At 36.8% G+C, this 21,847-nt stretch overlaps 1 protein-coding gene and 1 pseudogene across 1 annotated transcript in view; one reads left to right on the top strand and one right to left on the bottom strand.

The window, feature by feature from the left end:
* LOC137268052 (G2/M phase-specific E3 ubiquitin-protein ligase-like) overlaps positions 1–21,847 on the bottom strand; it is a 56,411-nt gene that overhangs the window by 33,296 nt on the left and 1,268 nt on the right. The window contains exon 2 of the mRNA XM_067802554.1: positions 14,544–14,627. The gene's annotated coding sequence lies outside the window, so the exon portion shown is untranslated. The remainder of the gene's footprint in view (positions 1–14,543; positions 14,628–21,847) is intronic.
* On the top strand, positions 3,376–7,742 carry LOC137268458 (uncharacterized; annotated as a pseudogene).

The raw sequence follows: 21,847 nt of genomic DNA, 5'->3' as shown, positions 1-21,847 counted from the left end.
GATACAAGAACAAACTATACACTTTTTTCCTTCACATTCTTGTTTATTCGTAATGTAATGAAGCATCATATTCCAACTACCATGCACACAAACTTCACAATAACCGTACTAAACATGCAAATGGTGAAAGGACGAATGGCTATAAATGGACTTTGCCCAGCTATGTGCTTTAGGCACACTTAGTTCCGTTTCTCTAGATTGGGATGAATGGGGCAAGTCCAGGTTTCGGTTGTCTGCTTTGTCAAATTGAGGATCAGACGCTTTCTTTATCTGAAAAGAAATAATAAAACAGTGATATCTATATATAAGAATAAAAGGTGAGTTGACTCTGCACAGAAACATTGCTCAAACTTTTATTATATATTAATTATAACTTATTGGATCATTGAGTTGTGTACGGGCTTGTATTCCTTTCAGTAAATATATTGTATAAAAATAAATAAAATTAAAGCCACTTTAGCAATAGCAATAGTTCAGATATATATTAATAATTAAAAGGTAAATGATGCAATATATAAAAAAAAACAGGCTATAGACTGCCAACTCCTGGGAATGTGAAAGAGTATAAGCATTTAGGAAGATTAGTATAAGTCATTAAAACAATTGTCAGTTCGGTGCTTACATGATGATATTTATGCGGAATATACGTGAATTATACAATAAACTGAGGCAGTGCGTAAAGTTTAGCGTTAAGGCCAGACACTGCACCTCAAATATGACAAAATGCTTATGAAGTATTTCTTAGGTTTAATTAGTTTCAACTTAGAGGTATACATGTTAACAATTGATAAAGAGTCTTTTCCAGGTGATGATGCCACTGGTTGCCATGGAAACGTCCAAGATGGCCGCCGAAAGCCTGAAAAATGATGAAACTTAGTGAAAATTTTTCTCTAAAACTAGTAAAGATATCTAAACAATTTCAACTTTACATCATAGCTTTGTGTAGGGTGCAATGACAGAGAGAAAATATTTAAAAAAGACTGTTATGTTATTTAAAATTTTGTTTTAAAAACATCACTTTTTGGAGTTGATTTTTTACTCATATTTTATTTTTTAAAAAGAAATCGGGGAAGAAAATTTAAAAAGTCTCTCTGTTATTGCATAAAGTAATCAACTGCCTATATGTACACAAAATTTCATTCAAATTGGGTGATTAACAACCGAGAACTATGTGCACTAAGATCGCTAATGACGTATATGGAGAAAATGAGGAAATAAGTTTGGTCATGGTTTTTTCTACTTTGCCACCAGACAAACACATTTAAAATCTCACTTTACTGAAGGGATGTATTCCAAATACATGAAACAATTCATATACAAAAAAAAATAAAATGAAAAAAAATTAAAATCCAGTTCACATTACAAAAATTACTTAGTTGCCTCAACACAAACTCGGTCCCTTCGCACCCATTGGTATGATCGATCAGTTTGACATACATTGTCACAGAAATGAGATCGAAGGTTTTCAAAAGATTTAAATTTTGAAAGTTTTATACGTGAATATCCATTCTTACCTTCAAAGGCTCCTGTGGAATATTTTCCTCAAAGGCGTGGTCCCTACATGTTTCCAATACATCGAAAATGTCAAAGCTGTCAGAATCTAACACAAGCTTGATCGCGCGGTCAACCACTGACACTGTATTTGAAGCATGTCTGCAGCAACTGCGCCTCGTATTCTTCACGTAGCCGTGCTTTGACTTTGTTAATCTCATTTTTACAGAATACAACAACCGTTAGTCAAGAATATCTCAAATACGACGTTTCTCGGTCAATATTTTCGCTAAGCAGACGCCATTTTGAATGCTACCGGGAAAGGGCGAAGTTTTGTTGATTTGCCGAATGGTGCATTGTGGGATACGTTTTGCCATATAAGGAAGTAACGAGGATTGCCGAATGGTGCATTGTGGGACATTTCGCCTTGCCGAATGCTGCACTGTGGGATACTTTGCCTTATAAGGATGTTTTCGTACAGAATACCTGTCGCGGGAAAGTGAAGATATCCTCACGTGGAATGTCTATTTTTAGAATGTTTTTGACCAGCAACATGGCGGAAACGATCAGCTTTCTAGCGATGTATAACATGAATGGGTTCGTTTACGCTAGAGGGGCGTGGTTACGGGTGAAAGATCAGTGTTTTCAGAGTTTGATTACACACATATTTAACTATTTCCACAGATATGATGATGTTTTTAGGAGTTTATGTCAAATTTAAAGACATTATATCGAAAACAGCATGTTGTATCGCGAAGTACATGTGTTGAATAAATGAAAAATATCAAAATCTCGATTTTGATAGATTGAAGCAAAAATGTCAATTTAAGGTGCCGTGTCTGGCCTTAAAAGCATTTATAGTTGGCATACTTTGACACTGAGTTCAAATACTTGACAACTAATCAGTGTCAGGTCATTAGTGTGTCGGGGTTCGTGTGTCGGCTTCATTGGGGCAGTCCCCACTTAACAGGCTCCTATTATCAAAATTAGCTAGCTGTAAAAACAATAGAACTTACCTGAGTCAGGTGTTGACAGACAAAATGAACCGGTAATCCATGGCCACGCGAACTCGTGACATTTTATAAAAGCAACAGTTTTATGTACTGAAGTGGTCGTTTTCAGTCTTTGTCTTAAAATCACATCCAAATTGGGTCAGAGAAGGATATCGTGCCTGCCAATCGAAAAAGGATCAGGTATTTCTTATTACCCACAATGCCCCTACGCACAGTTGCCGCCATTTTGTCACTTGATCCCAAGTTGTTTTGGAAATGGTGCAGTTTCAGTTGCATGGAAACCACAATGAAACTATAGGAAACTCCCTGGAAACCAACTGGAAATGTTGGTTTCCATGACGTTTCTTCTCGGTTTCAGTGTTCCGGAAACCAGCTTATTTTTGCTGTGTATAGTAACCTTATATTTTTTTAAAAAATATCCAGGCTATCAACAGCCATTCCATGTACACATGGGCACAGTCTGGCCTCTAAGCTACAATAAAACACAAGTTGTGGCCAACTTGTCCGGCACATTTGCCAAGCACAGGAAGCGGAACACATCAACCCCCAGCTCCGCACCGAATGCCACCTACTTCAAAATATATGTACACACATAAGCATAACCCATGGTGATAAAAATGACAGTACTATATACTTAAAATTGTGGTCAGTTTTAATAACAGGGTGGATGTGCTTTTAAAACACATACACATCTTACATTATTTCATCCAATCACAGCTGTCACAGGCCTCTGTCCGTTTGAGTTGTCCTCGCTCGGGCAGCAAGTGATACTGATATAGTGTAGTGGAACCGTAAACAAGTGCCGTATTCGACCAGCTGCCAATCACAGGGGCTTGTAACGCTGGAAACTGCCGTCAAGGTATATGTTGTCCCGAATGGGGTATTACTACTATATAAAAGGTAGTAGTAATACCCCATTCGGGACAATATATACCTTGACGGCAGTTTTCTGCGTTACAAGCCCCTGTGCTGCCAATATGCCCGTTTCGTGCGCGGTGTGTAGCAGTCATGCGAACCGAGACAAGAAGAGATTTTTTAGATTCCCGGCCATTATAGGTAATAGTGATGAAAAAACAAGGGATCTCAGTCCGAAACGGCGCCGTTTGTCAATCGGGAGGACTTTGCATTCAAGGATACCAGATACATGCGTGTGTACAGCGATCATTTTGTTGGTGGTAAGTTCAATGTGTATGGCCGATAACTCTGCATAATACGAAACCTCGGTTGTTTTAAAAATCAAATTCGTTACTCTGTCAGTAATGTGACACCGATAGAATGAATTATCCCTCTCTCCTAAAAAGCGTCGGCGTGATGAATTTATTCGTTTCTCCTTCAACATGAATCATCGAATTTTAACCCGCTTCGCACTATGATATTAAGGCGACAATATTTGTAATAGCCCAGGATACCTTTCACAAAGCACTAAAGGGGCACTGATGCGGAGCAATTTCCGTGGACTGGTGTAAACTTTTGTTATTGTTTTTCTCCCGTGAGTACCCGGATGATATCCCAGAATTCGCGACTGGTTCGTGACCTCTGCTGCGCAGTCCGTAAGCGCAATTGATAGTTTAATTATAGACAGATCAACTGAGGTGAAGTCATTTGTACTTCATTACAAATGTATTATGAAAACAAATGAAACACTTTGAAGGTTAATCATCTGCCAGTGGTAGAAATGGTAAAAAACTATTAGGACGGAAAAATAACGAAGCCAATGTACATCTCTATATTTTGTCTCATATCCCTAATTAGTTTATTGTCATATTTGTATGATTCTGAAAATTAATAAAAGAACACACGATTTGCTTATACTCATAGTAAATTTCTATAGCCAATGTGGATCCTATTTCACACACATACGCGATCTAGTGTGTGTTTTCTGTCATACAGATTCTGCTGAATGCTACAACAAATAAATTAAAACAAAATGCAAATAATGAATGTAAAACAGACTAATTTTATAGCAACAATGTCAGGCTACTACCTTGTTCAGGAATGTACCCATCAATATCCACGTAAAAGAAATCGTATTCCATTCATCTGCAGCTGGTAAATAATCCTGCTCTGTGTCGCGTGTCTTACAACTGTCTCATTTGCGAAAAAGTTTCACGTCTTTCGTTGGTGAAAACTAGATAAACCTCTCATTGGTCTCCCAAGATAGCACACCTGGCAACTAATTGTATGATGTCCACTATTCTAAGTAATTTAGTTAACCAATATTGAGCAATCAGTCAATCAACGCAAGGGTGGTTAATTCTTTGAAGGGAGGATGTTGTTTTTGCACTCACACTTTACGACAGGGTGTAGTCATGTACACACACTGCCTTTTGACAAATCCGCTAGAAGATAAAAGTAATTAAACAATCAGTGTGTTATCGGTTAATCCTTTGATCGATGTTTGTTTTTGTAACTCAGTTGATAAACCCTCTTGCATCACTTACATGCACATATTACATAACATACAATACATTTGCCATTACAGACCTTAATTTATAATGTTGAGTATTTACTCCAGACAGGAGAAATGCCAAATGGGAACCTTTGTTGAGTAACCGAAGTGGTGTTAATACTAATTATACCTGTTATAAATTCATGAATTGACCATCAAGAGAATGATGGCAAATAACACGTGTAGGTTTACACCATCAAACGCGAGTTACAGCAAGGAAGATGTAATCTCTGTGTCGCATGCAGCCTGAAAACACTTATGGGCCGAAACTGTTTTGAGGATACCAACGGAATTTCGTTACATAAGGTATACATACAGGCATTTGCTGTGTACGTGGGTAAATAGGTGAAATAAGGATTTTTTTACGTAAGACAATTTTCAGATTTCTCTACCAAAGGCAAAGTCGTCGTTTTTTTCTGTTTACGAATTCAAATAAATCAACTGTGTGTTTTATTATCATAAATAATAAACCATTGTAGCTACTATAGCTACCAAAATTTACGTATGCTATTTGCTATCACAGCTCAACCAACACTCAAAACTACCTAAATATAAAGCTTTGCAATCTTCCGTACTGAAACAAATGGCTTGCTACGTGCCTGTAGACATCATATTTGCATGTAACATGATTAAATATCGAGGTTAAAAACACAGAAATAGGATCAAATTGGATCAGTAAGTATACCATCCAAGCATCCGAAAAGAACTACACTGCTGGGATATTTGGTTACGATCAGACAAGGAATATCATGGATATTTTAAACAAATGGCATGTGATGGGCATCCGGCCTCCTGACTGTTTAGGTGAAGAAATTCTGCTAATATGGACAGGAGCCCAGTTCCTTTGTCCGTCACGGTCGAAGGAGTGGGCGCTGAACAATCTCCGGTCTGCTTTCGTAATTAGGCCGTTAGCGAGAAGCATTATTCGCTCCGCATCAGTGCCCCTTTAGCACTAAGGTGATTGTGAGTCACTAAGGTATTGCAGTGTTTAAAAGTTGTAAACGTTACTTCACTGAATGGACCCCTAGGTTATCTGTGCACATATCAGCCCATCAGGGCAAAAGGTTGTAGCTGATTTTTGTTTAAAACAGTGTTGAAGTAGGGGACATGCCTGAACTGTACATGCGTCCAATTGTATATTATCCTGGTGATGATAATGAAAATTTATAATCCTCTCCAGGTTCTCCTTCGGCCTTGTGTCAGGACACCCATCCCGACTGGATACCAACTTTGAAACTTGGTTATGGCAAGGGTGACAATGACAACAAGGTTTCTTCTGTTTATGTATAGTTCATTTATAACTATTTGTGACATTTAAAGGAAATGTTTCTGTCTTTCTGTTCATTTGGGCAGTTCTGATTTATCAAGGAACACACTAAGGAAGTAAAATTGAGGAATTTGAAAATAAGGTTAACTGATTTAGCTGTAGTATGTAACAGATATTCTCATCAATCTCAAAATATTTACATCATATACATAAGGTGTATTTATGGGACCTCTTGATTTCCAAGAGTTAATTTGTATCACTGTTTTCAATGCACTTGCTACAGGAGTGCGAGTTAGCTACAGTGTAATTAGCTAAAGAACTATGTCCTTTGTCACTTAGGAGCGCAAGGAAGCATCTAGACTCCGGAACCTGAGGTTTCATCTTGAAGAGGAACATTGTGAGACAGAATCCAAGACTGAACCAGTAGATCAGGACCATGATCTAACACTTGAAAAGGAACTAGAAAGATGCAAAATAGAACTGAACAGTCTTAAATCAGGAAATGAATCTTTAAAGCATGAGAATGATCTACTTAAGAAAATAGTTCATAAAATGAAAGCAAAAAATACTGATGACTTTGAGGGCGATGATGATAAAATACGATATTACACTGGTCTGCCTTCTTTTGTAACACTAACTGCATTGTTCAATCTAGTATCATATGGAATTTGTCAGTCTTCACATTCAAAAGTCAATTATTACCTTAATGAGACTCAGATTGAATTTACCCACTCTTGACCTAAGTTACAGGTTTGGTGTCAGCAAAGCTACTATTTCTAGGACATTTAATCAGGTTATGGATGTCTTGTACATAAACTTGAAACAACTTGTGCTCTGGGCAGATACAGAGGATTTAAGGAAAACAATGGTATTCAGAGTGTCTGTTATTATAGACTGTTTTGAGATATTGATTGACAGACCATCCAATTTGACTGCTAGAACCCAGACATGGTCAACGTACATGCATCACAATACTGTAAAATATCTCATTGGCATCACTCCCCAAGGTTCTGTTAGTTTCATTTCTGAGGGATGGGGAGGTCGTGCTAGTGATAAGTATTTAACAAATAACAGTGATTTTACAAACCATCTTCTCCATGGTGATATAGTATTAGCAGATAGAGGCTTTGATATACAAGAAATTATTGGTTCTGTAGGGGCGGAGTTAAGGATTCCAGCATTTACACAAGGTAAACCACAGTTAAGTGGGACTGAAGTAGAGGAAACAAGAAAAATTGCCAACGTAAGAATTCATGTAGAAAGAGTTATTGGTAATGTCCGTCAAAATACATGATACTCAGCAGCACTATTCCAACTGATTACCTGATGACAAAGAATAATGAAACTGATCCTTTTCTTGACAAGATAGTCCATGTTTGCTGTGCACTTACCAACATGTGTCCATCAGTTGTTCCATTTGAGTGAAGGTTACTAATATTTTGTTAGACTTACAAAAGAACAAGACATAAATGACAGGTCATGTGTTTAACTTTGACATCTCAGGAATGCACCCACCTCGACATGTTCAAAAGCAATTTTAACCACATTGTATTTTGCATCTGATACAGATGACAGCATTTTCATGTATGTGAGAAGTCTATGTAAGTTTCATTGTCTTTCACATAAGTTAAATATTCAACTGAATCAGTTCGTTAAACCTGCTGAAAGAAGAATGTTAGTATGCACTAAGTGCCAGTTACTGCAGCTATATAGGTCACGGATGAGTATCAGTTTTTGCTTATTTCTCCCTATTACTCTGAAAGCCGCAAGATTATTTCATCCTTCTATCATGTTAACATAACACATGCTAAATATTATTGGTAGTTGGCATCAGCTGATGAGAAACACACTCTCTATGTATGTTCCGAAAATGAAACCTGCCAGTTTGAGTACTGTGCACTCACTGTATATGTCTATATTAAATGTACTTTAGGCCATTTGGCCTCCATGTTGAGTAAAACTGTCATTGTCTTTGACAGCAGTTTCAGTAATTAATATGTTTCTAACAACACCATGATCAATGTGGCACATGAATTATTAGCAAGATAACAAATGATACTTTCATCATTAATGATCATAGATGTGTTCAGTGAGAATTAATTGTGAAAAGTTACTGGCAAGGATGGCTAGTTAATTCAAAATACCACTTGCCCACGTCATACTTCTACAGCCCTGTAAAATATCATTTATCAAAATGCACACTGGTCAGAATTGGTGTGATGTTTGGTAATTGCAGACTTTAGGTTGCTGGCAACCTCTTAGAAGGAAGTAATGTCAGTTAACCAATTAAGGTATGTTTACTACATGCTGCCGGGTAATTGGCATTGTGATCGGGGAAAATAACTTTTTGTTTCAAAAAACGTTGGCATTTGTCATTACAACTAGGATGTATAACATTATAACACTTTCTATGCAGATTCTTGTGTGGCAAGAGAAAATAAATTACTTCATCATATTCATCTGCATAGTTAAGCAATGAGCAAATCATCTGGGAATTACAGTTGGGACAGCTTTCACAGTGTATTACTGGTCTAAATCACAGTCAGCTAAAAACAACACTAAGATGTGTTGTCATTATTCAGACAGATCATAGGTCACAACATTATTGGTAAGTGAAATCACATCATGTTCAAAAGACTACTGATATTTTGTTTCACACAATAATTCAGCTGAATAATTATCTCAGCAACTGTTGATGTCTTATACCAAGTTCACAATTCAATGGAAAATATTTCACACACATGACTATGAATTACTGCTCATGTACAATCTGTCATTTATAGTAATAAATCTATATGAACATGCTGAAACATTATCTGTGATTGTTATTGTTCTATGTTAGCCTTGGTGTAGTGCCAAAAAAAATATGACTTGAGTAAGTTCACTTCAATATGGAGGTGGTTTGTCATTTAAGAACTCAGAACAAGTTGCTTGGTGTCAGCGAGACTTGAGGCACATGATGTAAACTTACACTGATGAGAAAATGTTTAAGTACATCACCCTTCACTGTTGCGTTTCCGCTTCTTTCCCATGTTACTTGTTGAACAGTCTTTACAAAACCATTTCCCTTTCGGCTTACGCACAAGACCAACACACTTGAAGTGAAACCACCTCAAGGTACATTCTTTCCCATCACAGCCAACATATTTCCTCCCATCTTCTGGCTTTTGGCATGTACAAAACATTTCCTTATCAACATTTTCTGGAGCAACCCTGTCACTGGTGTTCAAGAAGTGTCGTGCAACAATCTCTGGTAGAATTACAGATGTGAAAAACTGCATTGCATGTTCAGCTACTGGTTTCCAGAAAGCCAGACAAGGTGTAATTCTTTCCACAAACACATCATTGTTTGTCCAAACAACAAAGTCACAGTAATCATAATTAGTTACAAATAGCTGTGTTTGCACCTGGTAATAGTACTGACTGTCCCTTTTTAAGTTGCAGTGACCCATTAACTTCCTCTAAATAAACAATGCTATTGTCAACAAAGTCATCCTTTGCACAGAATGGACACTTAATCTCAAGACTGCCCCTTCCACAACAACCAATGTCAACAATTCCAAGATGGTCTACCTGCACTGATAGCATGAAGGAAGCTTTGAAAATTTGCGGTAAATGCAGATTTTAATACAGTAAAGTTCACTTATAACGTACACGCTTACAACGAATTGCCGGTTACAACGAACAAATTCAGAAGTCCCGACTGCTTTCCTATATGTTGTTATGAATTAACTACCGTATACACCGAACACTGATAGTACGAATTATCTGTTACAACGAACAAATTGATGGGTCCCCTGTGCTATTTCACGCGTTAATTGACGTGTTTATAACGAACAGCTGATCCGAATCCACTCACGTGTCATCTCACGTGTCACCAATTAGCTTGTGAAAACAAACAGGCTTCCTCACAGGGGATCAAGGGGATAATAAAATAAACTTACCTGTGAAATGTTATCATTTATTTAATCTTGTGAATCTTGTTGACACTGTCAAGGCATAAAGAGCGATCTTGGATGTCTTTCTTTCAAGTCAGCATGGAAGGGCTTGTCACGGAAACGTAAAGCTCTAGATCTTGACACAAAATACCAAATCATCCAAGCTGTAGATGCAGGCGGTAAATCCAAGACTGACATGACATCAGACTTGGACATACAGATTTCAAGGCCAATCAGTCGTGGTTAGAGAGATTTAAGAAGCGACGAGGGATATGTTCAGCCATGACACACAGAGAAAGCTCGTCTGTTGACAGCAAGTCAGTTGATGATTGGCTGACGTCACAGAAGCACAAAATTACTGATTATATTTATTTTTGATTTTGTGGTATAGATTAGTGAAGCCCTTTTTACTCTCCATTCCCAACATAGTCCAAATGAAAAGAGTTTTAGTCTCCGTTTGGCCCGGCATAGCCAGTGTTGTTAAACACAACTTAAACCTCACACATGTATCTTGAAATGTGTTCATATCTATAGATATGTAGTATATCTACCTACATACTGCTTTAAAGAGTCTCAAGGCATTGTCTTTGAAGCATAAACGTTGCTCAAAGTGAAGTTCTCTTTTCTACATATTTTCAGCAAAGACACTGTATCACAAGCGTTCAGTCCGTCTTGGCGCAGGTTCTCAAAAACAACTTAAACCTCACACATGTATCTTGAAATGTGTTCATATCCAGTGTATGAAATAGCGTCTGCCCGGCGGCCCGCTGCTTGCAAGTTTCATTTCGGGATTACAACTTAATTTTATAGTCAGCCCTGTGTGCCAACACATTTTCCAAGGGTATATATATTTGACCATGTCATTGACCATGGGAATTATTTCAAACAACGGTTTACAACATAGCTAGATGATGTCTGCATGCAATGTAGTTCATGACCAATCAAACACGAACTTCCACAGATCAGCCTACACATTTATGTAACAGTAAGTGTGACCTGTCTAGAGAATGCTTTCAGCCTATGAATAATGTCATTCTTTTCTGCTTTTCTGATTCTGATGGCAGTGATACTTAATGAATCAACAGTGACGGTGACCACCAGGTTATGATTTTATTGAATTTGCTTTTGCACATGTTTAGGTTTACCTCACTACAAGTACTTTATTAATTACTTAATTTTAACACATATCTCCATTTCCTATTTTTAATACAGGGCAACATTTTTTAGCTGTCAGCCCTGTGGGCTTCCTGGCTTTTTTTAGGGGTTTCATACACTGTTATATCTATAGATTAGTAGTATATCTATCTACTTCTGGCTTCACCGAGTCTTAAGACCTTGTATTTGAAGCATAAACATTGCTCAAAGTGAAGTTCTCTTTTCTATATATTCTCAACAACATTACACAAACACCTCACATATCCTGATTTGTGATTTGTGACTACTATTATATCTAAATAAATATCACTTTTAAGATGTTACCCAATGTCACATGTAAAGATAACTGACACGCTTTTCTCTCTCCATTCCCAACATAGTCTCAGTCAAAAGTGTTTAGTTTCTGTTCAGCCCGACTTGGCCGTCCTGCCAACTTGAATCCCACACATGTATATTAATTTGTGCTTATATCCATAGATTAGTATTATATCTACCATGGAGACCTTCTCACGATCCTTTTTTTTTGTGCGTATAATGTACAACATAGTTATACTTCAACAACAGGTCGCTTGAAAATCGGCTGCTTATGCCCAGGGCAGCCAGTCTTATTAATATTGCGATGCATTTGGAGAAGGTTAGGGACACTGTGGAATTAATGGAAAAAAAACAAAAACAGTGAGAACAAACTTCCTCTGATACTGAACTGGACAATACAGTGTCATTGCTGTGGGTGTGTTTTCATAATTTAGTATTCTCAAATCACATATCCATAATATGTCACGTCATGAGGTAATTCAGTAACATGTCTCATTTTAGCTCATATCTTCTGATATTTATTAAGTTAATGATATGTGTAAATCATCATTATTGGTAGAATGGAGGAAACTGGACCAAGATCTCAAATGATTTATATACTACAGAATATGATACAAATCCACATGACAAAATAGCTTCCTCTGGCATTACTGCCAAAAATCCTGGCCAACATAAAAATTAGTGAACACAATATACTTACTAAATTCACAGAGGACGAATTCGTACAACAAAATTACAATCCATTAGATTCACATTCATATTGAGGGATATAAAGACCAAAATGGTTATACTGGTTTTTATATCTACATACCTGAAAAAATCCTCAAACAAACATATACTAATAATCTCCCAGTAAACTCCTTTATCTTCGCAGTAGAACTCGTAGCCTTAGTTCAGGCCTTGAAAACAACATTTGACCAAACAAACACCACTATCTGCATAGATTCCTTAAGCTCCGTACAAGCTCTCAAAAAAACTTTACAACAAAAAGACCAAATGTGGTAAATAACATATACAGAAGAATACTATATCATCAAATGAACAATAGTCATCAAAAGATGACATATTCCCTCGGCAGCCATATATTTAAAAGGACAAATCATCTGACAGCTACTTGAGGTTTTTTAAGACTAAGTTTGATTCGTTTCCATGGAAATCATGAAAAACATAAATGCCATATATCAGTAAACAGCAAAAGGCACCACTCCAAGATCTGTCTCATACACCTGCCAAGATCTGTTGAAAGATATCAAATGGTTTTTGAGTTGTGCTCTGGAAATGGAATCCCATCTCTCCTTTTTGAGATTAAGTATGAATTGTTTCTATGGAGACCAGGAAAAACAAAAATGCCAAAACTTTGTAAATAGCAAAAGGCTACCTGCAAAGTTTTGTTAAAAGACGTTGAATAGTTTTCGAGTTGTGCTCTGGAAATGAGACCCATTCCTCCATTTTGAGACTAAATCAGAATCATTTCCATGGAAACTGGAAATATGATAAATCACAAAAATCTGCAAATAGCAAAAGGCACCTCTTTGGGGTCTGCAACACATATCTACAAAGTTTTCCTGATAGATATTAGGAACACACCTGTCACTTCTGAGATATTACAAACACACCTGACACTTCTGAGACTAAGTAAAAAAATCCAGAAACACAGAAAATGATGCATCACAAAAACCTGTAAATAGCAAAAGGCACCACATTGGGGTCTGCTACATATCTCTACCAAGTTTTGCTGACAGATATAAGGAACCTTTTGAGATGTGCTCCGGAAATGAAACACATCTCTCACTTTTAAGACAAAGTCCGAAATGTTTCCATGGAAACCCACAAAATGATACATCACAAAAACCTGTAAATAGCAAAAGGCACCACGTTGGGGTCTGCTACATATCTCTACCAAGTTTTGCTGACAGATAGAAGGAACCTTTTGAGATGTGCTCCGGAAATGAAACACACCTCTCACTTCTGAGACATAGTCCTAATCGTTTCCATGGAAACCGAGAAAATAAGGAAGCACAAAATCCTGTACATTGCAAAAGGCACCACTTCAGCTTCTGACTGATATATCTACCAAGTTTTGCAGAAAAATATTGAATGGTTTTTGAGTTCTGTTCCGGAAACGAAACACACCTCTCACTTTTGAGACTATGTCTGAAACATTTCCATGGAAACCGAGAAAATAATAAATCACAAAAACCTTTAAATACCAAAAGGCACCACTATAGGTTCAGACTGATATATCTCTACCAAGTTTTGCAGAAAAATGTTGAACAGTTTTTGAGTTCTGCTCCGGAAACGAAGCCCATCCCTCCATTTTGAGACTATGTCCGAAACGTTTCCATAGAAACCTAGAAAATAATAAATCACAAAAACCTGTACATAGCAAAAGGCACCAAAAATATTGAACGGTTTTTGAGTTCTGCTCCGGAAACGAAGCCCACCCTACCATAAGACTTAACACCCATATGTTCCATGGAAAAACTAAAAAAATATAAAAGCCAAAAATCTGTAAATAGCAAAAGACACAACCATAGGCTGAGATTACTATATCTATCAAGTTTGGTCCAAAAATATTGAACGGTTTCTGAGTTATGCTCCAGAAACAAAATAAAGGACCGACGAGGTGTCGACTATATCCCCCGCCATTACATGCCAGGGCAATAAAAATGGTCTTCCATGGGAAAGACTGTGTTTTAAGTAGTATTCCATCCATCCATTCACTCACACCCAACTGTTGGCAATAGAAAAGCCTGGAAAATGATCACTGGAGTAGTATGGATTGCTAGAAAGTGGCAAATTCTGCAATTTGGTCTGTCTGTCTGTCTGTCTGTCTTGATATTCTATAGTGTGTCTATATGTGACACTGTTGATACAGGTAGCTCACAAATTAAAAGAAATCCACTGAATCTCACCTTACCATCTTGATTGCGTTGATCTTGGAATCCTGGCAGTAGGATGATAATCATACAGCTTGTATCTTTTCGATGCAGTTACAGCTACAACAAATTGAATAGAAACGACAGAATAGTTTAGACAGTACTTTCAGTAACTGCAGTTGTTTACAACCTAACGTCAGAATGAAAGGTAAACACATACCATATTTTACTCCAATCTTTGGAATGATTGAATTTGTGCATACAAAATAGAGCCTATTTGTCATTGCTGAATATCATAAAATGGGAAAAAAGTATAATCAGAGATGCCAAGTATCATATTATCCTTTTCCCCTCTATTTTCAATGTCTTCATAATTCAGAACCATGTGAAACATTAGTATATTATAAATGGTTAGATGCTCATGTCTGTCACCAAATGCACAGAATTAAGATGCGCTTTCAGAGTATATTTACTTGACAGACTTTTGTGACAAACAGGATAGATCCATACAGAGGTACCTCTGCAACATTCTTGAACTGCTTGAGTTAAGAAACTGTCTACCTGTACAACAATATTCACGACATCATACATGGGGTCATATATGTATGCATATTGTATAATGCTATTCCTTGCACATACATAAGACAAAGGGTCATGGGATGGGCGTCATCAAAGTTCCCGAATGGGATGTTTTGTATCTCAACTGCTCAATATAGTGGCTGATTTGTTATCTATGACCAGTCGTATCATGAGATACCTGTCACAGAGGAAATGACAGGTGATGGGGCGTGGGCTAAATTTCTGAAGAGCACGTTTGGTCACTAGACAGCTTGGATACAGATTGACTATTGGTTTGATCATTGACCAATCGATATGCTGGATTTCGGTTTTATCAACTCTAGGTATCATGAAAAACTTTGTGTATCGTGAACATAAATAACCGTAAGGATGCCTGAAATGTACATGTAGGACTAACAAGCACTTTGACAAGTTTATTTTTCTTTAAAGCGCTCAAAGCGCTACAATCCAATTATTTTCACCCTGGATAACCCAATCCAACCATTGAGTAGAGATAGTATTTATTTGCATATACATGTTGCGCACACTACTTGTACATCAAACATAATGGCGTGCTGAACATTTCAATATAATCTGCTCACTCTTACAAATAAATATCACAATTCAAGTACATATATTATAAAATTAAAAAAACACGATACTGATTTATTGTGATACACTTGCGGTTGAATCTCCCCAAATATTTATGCAAATGGGCATACTTATATTTGTTTTGAAAGCAAACGAATTTCAGAAGATTGACAATGGACTCCACAAAACAGGTTGTCCAGTGACATAACAGCGCAGTAGTTTGTTTTACACTAGTCACGGGACAAAACTTTACCTGGAAATGCATTCTGCCAGAGACTGTTATTTTGAGGTTGAAAGAGGTGTTCATATATCTCATTAGTGTAGTCTGATTGAATGATTATACACATCAATTCCGTAACTGATATATTATCCTCCTTTTATTGACGATGGATCTGATACACGTGATCATTACACTGCAGAAGATAATTGCAGAGATCAAATACAAACGTGTCTTACACAATACTTACGAGGGTTGGCTGAAAAGTTCTAAGCCTCACTGTGAAAAAAAGTTACAAAGTCCACGTTTGTGTCTTATTTTTCTACATAGTCCCCTTCCAAGTTCACACACTTTTGCCAGCGATGCTGCAAGGCCCGAATCCCGGTCAGGAAGAAATCTTCTTCAGCTACCCTAAAAAAATCAGTCACAGCGGAAATGACGTCATCATTACTTGCAAAATGGCGAACGGCGAGTTCCTTTTTCATTTTGGTGAACAGGTGGAAGTCAGAAGGAGCCAAATCAGGTGAATAAGGAGGATGGTCAATGAGTTCAAAGCCACAATCGCGGATTGTTGACATGGCCACCACCGATTTGTGAACAGGCGCACTGTCTTGGTGGAAGAGGACACCTTTAGCGATCATCCCTCGTCGTTTGGCTTTGATTGCTTCTCGCAACTGGTTCAGTAGATCAACATAGTATCTGCCGTTGATAGTTTGACCTTTTTCAAGATAATCAATGAGCAGAATACCCCTGGAATCCCAAAAGACTGATGCCATCACCTTTCCAGCTGAAGGAACAGACATGGCTTTCTTCGGAGCTGGTGAATCAGGATGCTTCCACTGTTTTGACTGTAGTTTTGTTTCTGGTTGAAAGTGATGTATCCAGGTCTCATCCATGGTTACAAATCGTGCCACAAAATCATCGGGATCTGCTTCAAAACGACGCAAATTGTCAAGGGACGTCTGGAACCTGACACGTTTCTGTTCTGCTGTCAAGAGCTTTGGCACCTATCTTGCAGAAACATTAGTCATTCCTAATTCGTTGGTGAAAATATGGTCAACCCTCTTATGAGAGATGCCCACTACACTAGCAATATGTCGAGTAGTCAATCGTTGATCATACATCAACATATCGAGCACTTGCGTGAAGTTTTTTGGAGTGGTTGCTGTTGAAGGCCTTCCTGAGCATGGGTCATCAAGGCTATGTCTGCCACGCTTAAATTCTGCAGCCCACTTCTTCACTGTGGAAAATGAAGAAGCATCATCCCCTAGAGTGGAGACCATGTCAGCATGTATCTGTGTTGGGGACATCCCTTTCTTTTGCAAGTACTTGATGACTGCCCTGTATTCAGTTTTGTCCATTTCTGATGATTTCAGAGGGTAGGTTTACCAAAAGAGCTGTAGTTGAGATAAAACTATTAGTACCTTTGTAGTTCTTGTGTCTATGATTCACTAAATGATTGTCCTCATTGGTGGCAAACACCTGTCTCTACCTGGTGGGGAAAAACCACTCAGACTGAGAACTTTTCAGCCAACCCTCGTATGTAAATTGCATTCAAAAATCACATTTCAAATCAACATGAAACAGCTTGAACAAAATGCTGCAGTTACCTTTGTATGGTGTATGTGTACTATATATGTATATTATGAGTAGATGCAAGAGTTATCACTTCATATTCGATTATGTATTATTGTCAACTTTAAAAATCAATAGTCGTAAATGAGATAGGTCTAAATTAGTAACTTGCTTTATTTCAAATCTACACGAACATGTGTGTAATACAGTATTGCTATTCATGTCTACGATTCATTACATGAACTATTACAATGAATGAATGAATGATTTAATTTAGAAGAAGGTTTTGAAACCTTGTCACCGTTAATTCAATCAATGTGCAAACATAGTATCTTAGTATTCACTCCCAATGACGAGTAACACACACTTACCTCCTGTAACAACATCTCATAATCCCCTTTCTCTCAGACATGTGTTCATTTGCCAGTATAAGCCCCTGGCATTGCAAACAATTGTTATCAAAACACATTAATAGTTCTTCTGATTAACACAGAAAGTAACCTCTATTGTAAAAAAAGCTAATCTTTGATCATTACTGCTAAATTGATTGAAATGATAGGTACAATACGACTTTAAAATTTAAAACCCCCAATACGCAGCTCTCACTGAATGGGAGTTGCTTTTTATCACCCCCAACACGCTGCTCTCGCTGTGAGAAGCTAATTAATTTGCCCCACATACGCATCTCTCGGCCTTAATGAGTTAAGCAACATATAAGTACAACTTTTAATCAATCCTGATGCACATGTCTTACAGATGTTCAGGGAGACTGTATATACAAGAAGAAGAAACTCCCCGAAAAGTCACTGAACGTATACCTCGAGTTGTTACATAACCAGTGTAGCCAATATGGCAGCAGAATAGATTGAGCCCGGTTTATTTCAAAAGCTGATTAAAATCGCTGAGTGTTTAACAACTGAAATTTTACATGTTGAAGATATGTTAACTACTCTGTTACCTCAGTTTAAGTCAAATAATTGTTATTAGTGTCCGTATTAGGACAGTAGATTTGAAGTAAAGTTTCAAGTTGGTATATTATAGGTCACTGGCTTCTATTCTCGACTCACCGCGAAGATAGACTAAACTATGTAGACAAAAACTACTTTCACACATTTGTATAATTTTTAGAATGGAAACATACCATTAGTTGAAAGGTATTTGCAAGTAATAGTGATAGTTTTATGACTTACAAAAATTGTTAGGGTGTAACCGAGGTGTGTGAAAAATATGACATAACGCTGATCTGTTCTGATCCCCCATTGAAATGCTACATGAAGTTGTTTGAGTGTTTCCAACTATTTCTTCAAAAATATCTTTCACATACACCTTTAATTCTTATGAGGGGAATATACTATCAGGTGAAATGTGTTTGCAAGTAAAACAAAATGTTAGGGTGTATTTGACACGTGTGAAAATATCGCTGATCTGATCTGATTAGACATTGATGCTTGTGATGCGTGAGGGTTTTAGTTCCATAACTTCTTTCTTTCTTGTTGATCATATTATTTGACAAAACTGGAAAGGTGTTTAGAACGCTTTGTGGCAGTTTTACACTTTCTGTTCTTGAGGGATGTGTGACAGTTTCAGTTAACATTTTTTGTTAATGTCCATTCCATTCCCCACATGCAATAAGATATATGAATTAATTATTACTGTAACAAAATTATCTCAAAGTGCATTTTCTAGATGTCAAATACAACCAAAAAATCAAACATAATTAAAACACAATTATCACTTATTCATTACATATAATATACATTGCTGCTTGCAAAAAGACGTGTAGTACCGATATCCAGCCAGGGGAGATAACATGGTCAGAAAACGGGGTGAAAACATGGGGGTGCATCTATGCGCATTTGTAACGCTGTCTCTGAATACAAATGGACCAATGGAAAGAAGGATAACAAAGCTAGACCCACCTTTTTGCATAATTTGAGAAATGCGACGTCAAATGTTGACTTTGTGAAGGTAAAAACTTCCGAAGTGTAAAAACATATTTATGCAAAGCGCACATTTGTAAAAAATCTCATAATTAGAGGAATCACCCAGCTTCAAATTGCACTAGTAGCTGTATTTTTTTAACAACGTCTTGATGTCGAAATAAAAACGGAAATGACCCAATCTATAACGGAAGTAACTCTCACTTGCGATGAAGCAACCATCCTGGTTCCAGGGCCAACCATTAATGTTGAGAGGTCCCGGAATAAGGATGCATACAGAGCCTGCCAGCTGAGATCGTATTTGTCAACAAGCGTGGATATATCATCTTTGGTGTGAAATAGGTGAGTGACAACATATTTCATACTTGCGATATGATACATCTTGAACTAATGAACGAATAGAAGCCATTTATTACCGCTGATCAATCCAATTTTAACACATATTTGGTATAAGTAAATAACGTGCACACTGACTGAGTAGACATACTTGTTTTTATGAAATTGACATGGTTATCAAAAATGAAATACTACTGACAGTGAGTGAATTGAAATGTGATTGACTGTTTGTATACACAAGGTAGCAGCATTTGACAGTTGCGCATGACGACATTTCATGTTGTAAATTTATCATCTCCATTTTCAGTTGCATGGGCTGACTAAATGAACAGAAGATAGAGAAAATGCCAGGCTACTTATGTTTTGCAGAATGACACAGATTGGTGGCTAGTGTTACATCAGATGTGCATGATTAACATGCAACTTGACCTGTATGCTGTCGTTAGGATTTCTTTGAGGCATTTAAACTTCAGATCATCAAATTATCAATTATACATGCATTGATAATTTGTAATAGAGTTGAAAGAACAAGACAAGGTACTATTTCAAGGAATAACAATATTTCTTCGTACGTTGTACATTAAACTTTGCCAAAGTGGATACATAAGCCCCCAGGATCATTGCAACTGAAACTGTATTTGTTGGAAAGTATTTTCTTAAGTATACATGATCACATCCAAAACAGACCTCAACCCTGACCAGTAAATATCAAATATGGTGTCAATCCATCATGTATGAGATATTGTTAACGATATAAAGGGGCTTAGCTGAGGTTTGTTTGTCACTGGGGCCAAATTTAGTTTTCAACGCAGTGATATATATTTTATGGATTATGTTGTAGGAGAAAAACTCTATTTATTCAATTTTTAGTGGTACTATGTTGTCTGTTGAAAGTTTATGTGGTTGCTCCTGTCTTAAGAAAGGACCAAGACGTCCTTATGTATTACGTGGTTGTTACTTATTTTGACAAAGTTTTGTTAACATCAAGCTTGCCTTGTATACAGTTATTGTCTTTTTCTAGTCATTTCTACATTACTACATGCCATATGTTTATGATGGTGTTGAAACAGCTGAGTTGGGTACTACTCTGTCAGGTACAAATTTCATAGTTGTATGTGTTAGATATATTAGTTTTGTTGCAAAAAATACAGACATGGTGTCATTGAACAAGTACAATGCATACCAATATTTTTCAGAAGTGTATAAATATTTTTAAAAATTACCTTACCAAGTATATGGCTGGAAAGAATTGAGGTAACTTTTTGATGGAACGGGTGTTTGAATGCTAATAATTTTTTAAATAATTTTTTTGTCAAAAACAAAGTGTATTTTGATAAATCATCCCTTGCCCTAGCTCCACGTAAAATTTTACAGGTAGAACACTAGATATTCTTCTAAATACATTTACATATGTTTGTACCATATGACCTTCAAATTATAAGGTCCAACGTATATTCTTTACAAAAGCTGTAAAATATTATTTTTTAAAAATTTTAGTGTCACCCTTTTGGGATAGAGAGGCCTGTTGTACTATGACAGTGAATATGTATGCTTAGTTTGATAATGTTTTACTCACCTTTAGACATTACTCATGACAACTTTGTATAAAAAAGCAACAAAATTATTTATATGGGGCAGGATTTCCATACTGTATGTTGTAAATATGTGACTGCCATCACCAAAATGGATAGTCAGGATACCAATACAGAACTAGAATACTAAAACATATTTTTGTCAAAGTGCTGAAATATTTTTAAAATGTTCCTAAACCAAAAATAAATTGCTGAAAAAAAAAGTTCATTATTTTTTCTAAGGGTGGGTGTCATGAAAGTCTAAGAACTTGTAAATAAATTTTTTTAATATGAAAATCAAAGTGTTTTGTAATTATTGAAACTTCATTCTAGAAACACACCAAATTTTGTTGAAAAATTCCCATTAATAAAAAATGACTGGTTATGCCTACTTGTAGGTTGCAAACAAACTACATCCATTTTTCTTGGATGACTGGATCTGACAGAAGCTGGTGAAAACTCTTGTCAGTTTCAAGTCCTGCTTGGATGAATGACTGTTTCCAGCTACACAGTTGTTCACCATCTCTATTGAGATGATTTGTGATTGGATCG

This window comes from Haliotis asinina, chromosome 16, assembly GCF_037392515.1.
Source record: "Haliotis asinina isolate JCU_RB_2024 chromosome 16, JCU_Hal_asi_v2, whole genome shotgun sequence".
NCBI classification, from domain to species: domain Eukaryota; kingdom Metazoa; phylum Mollusca; class Gastropoda; order Lepetellida; family Haliotidae; genus Haliotis; species Haliotis asinina.
This window is presented reverse-complemented; position numbering and strand designations above follow the sequence as displayed.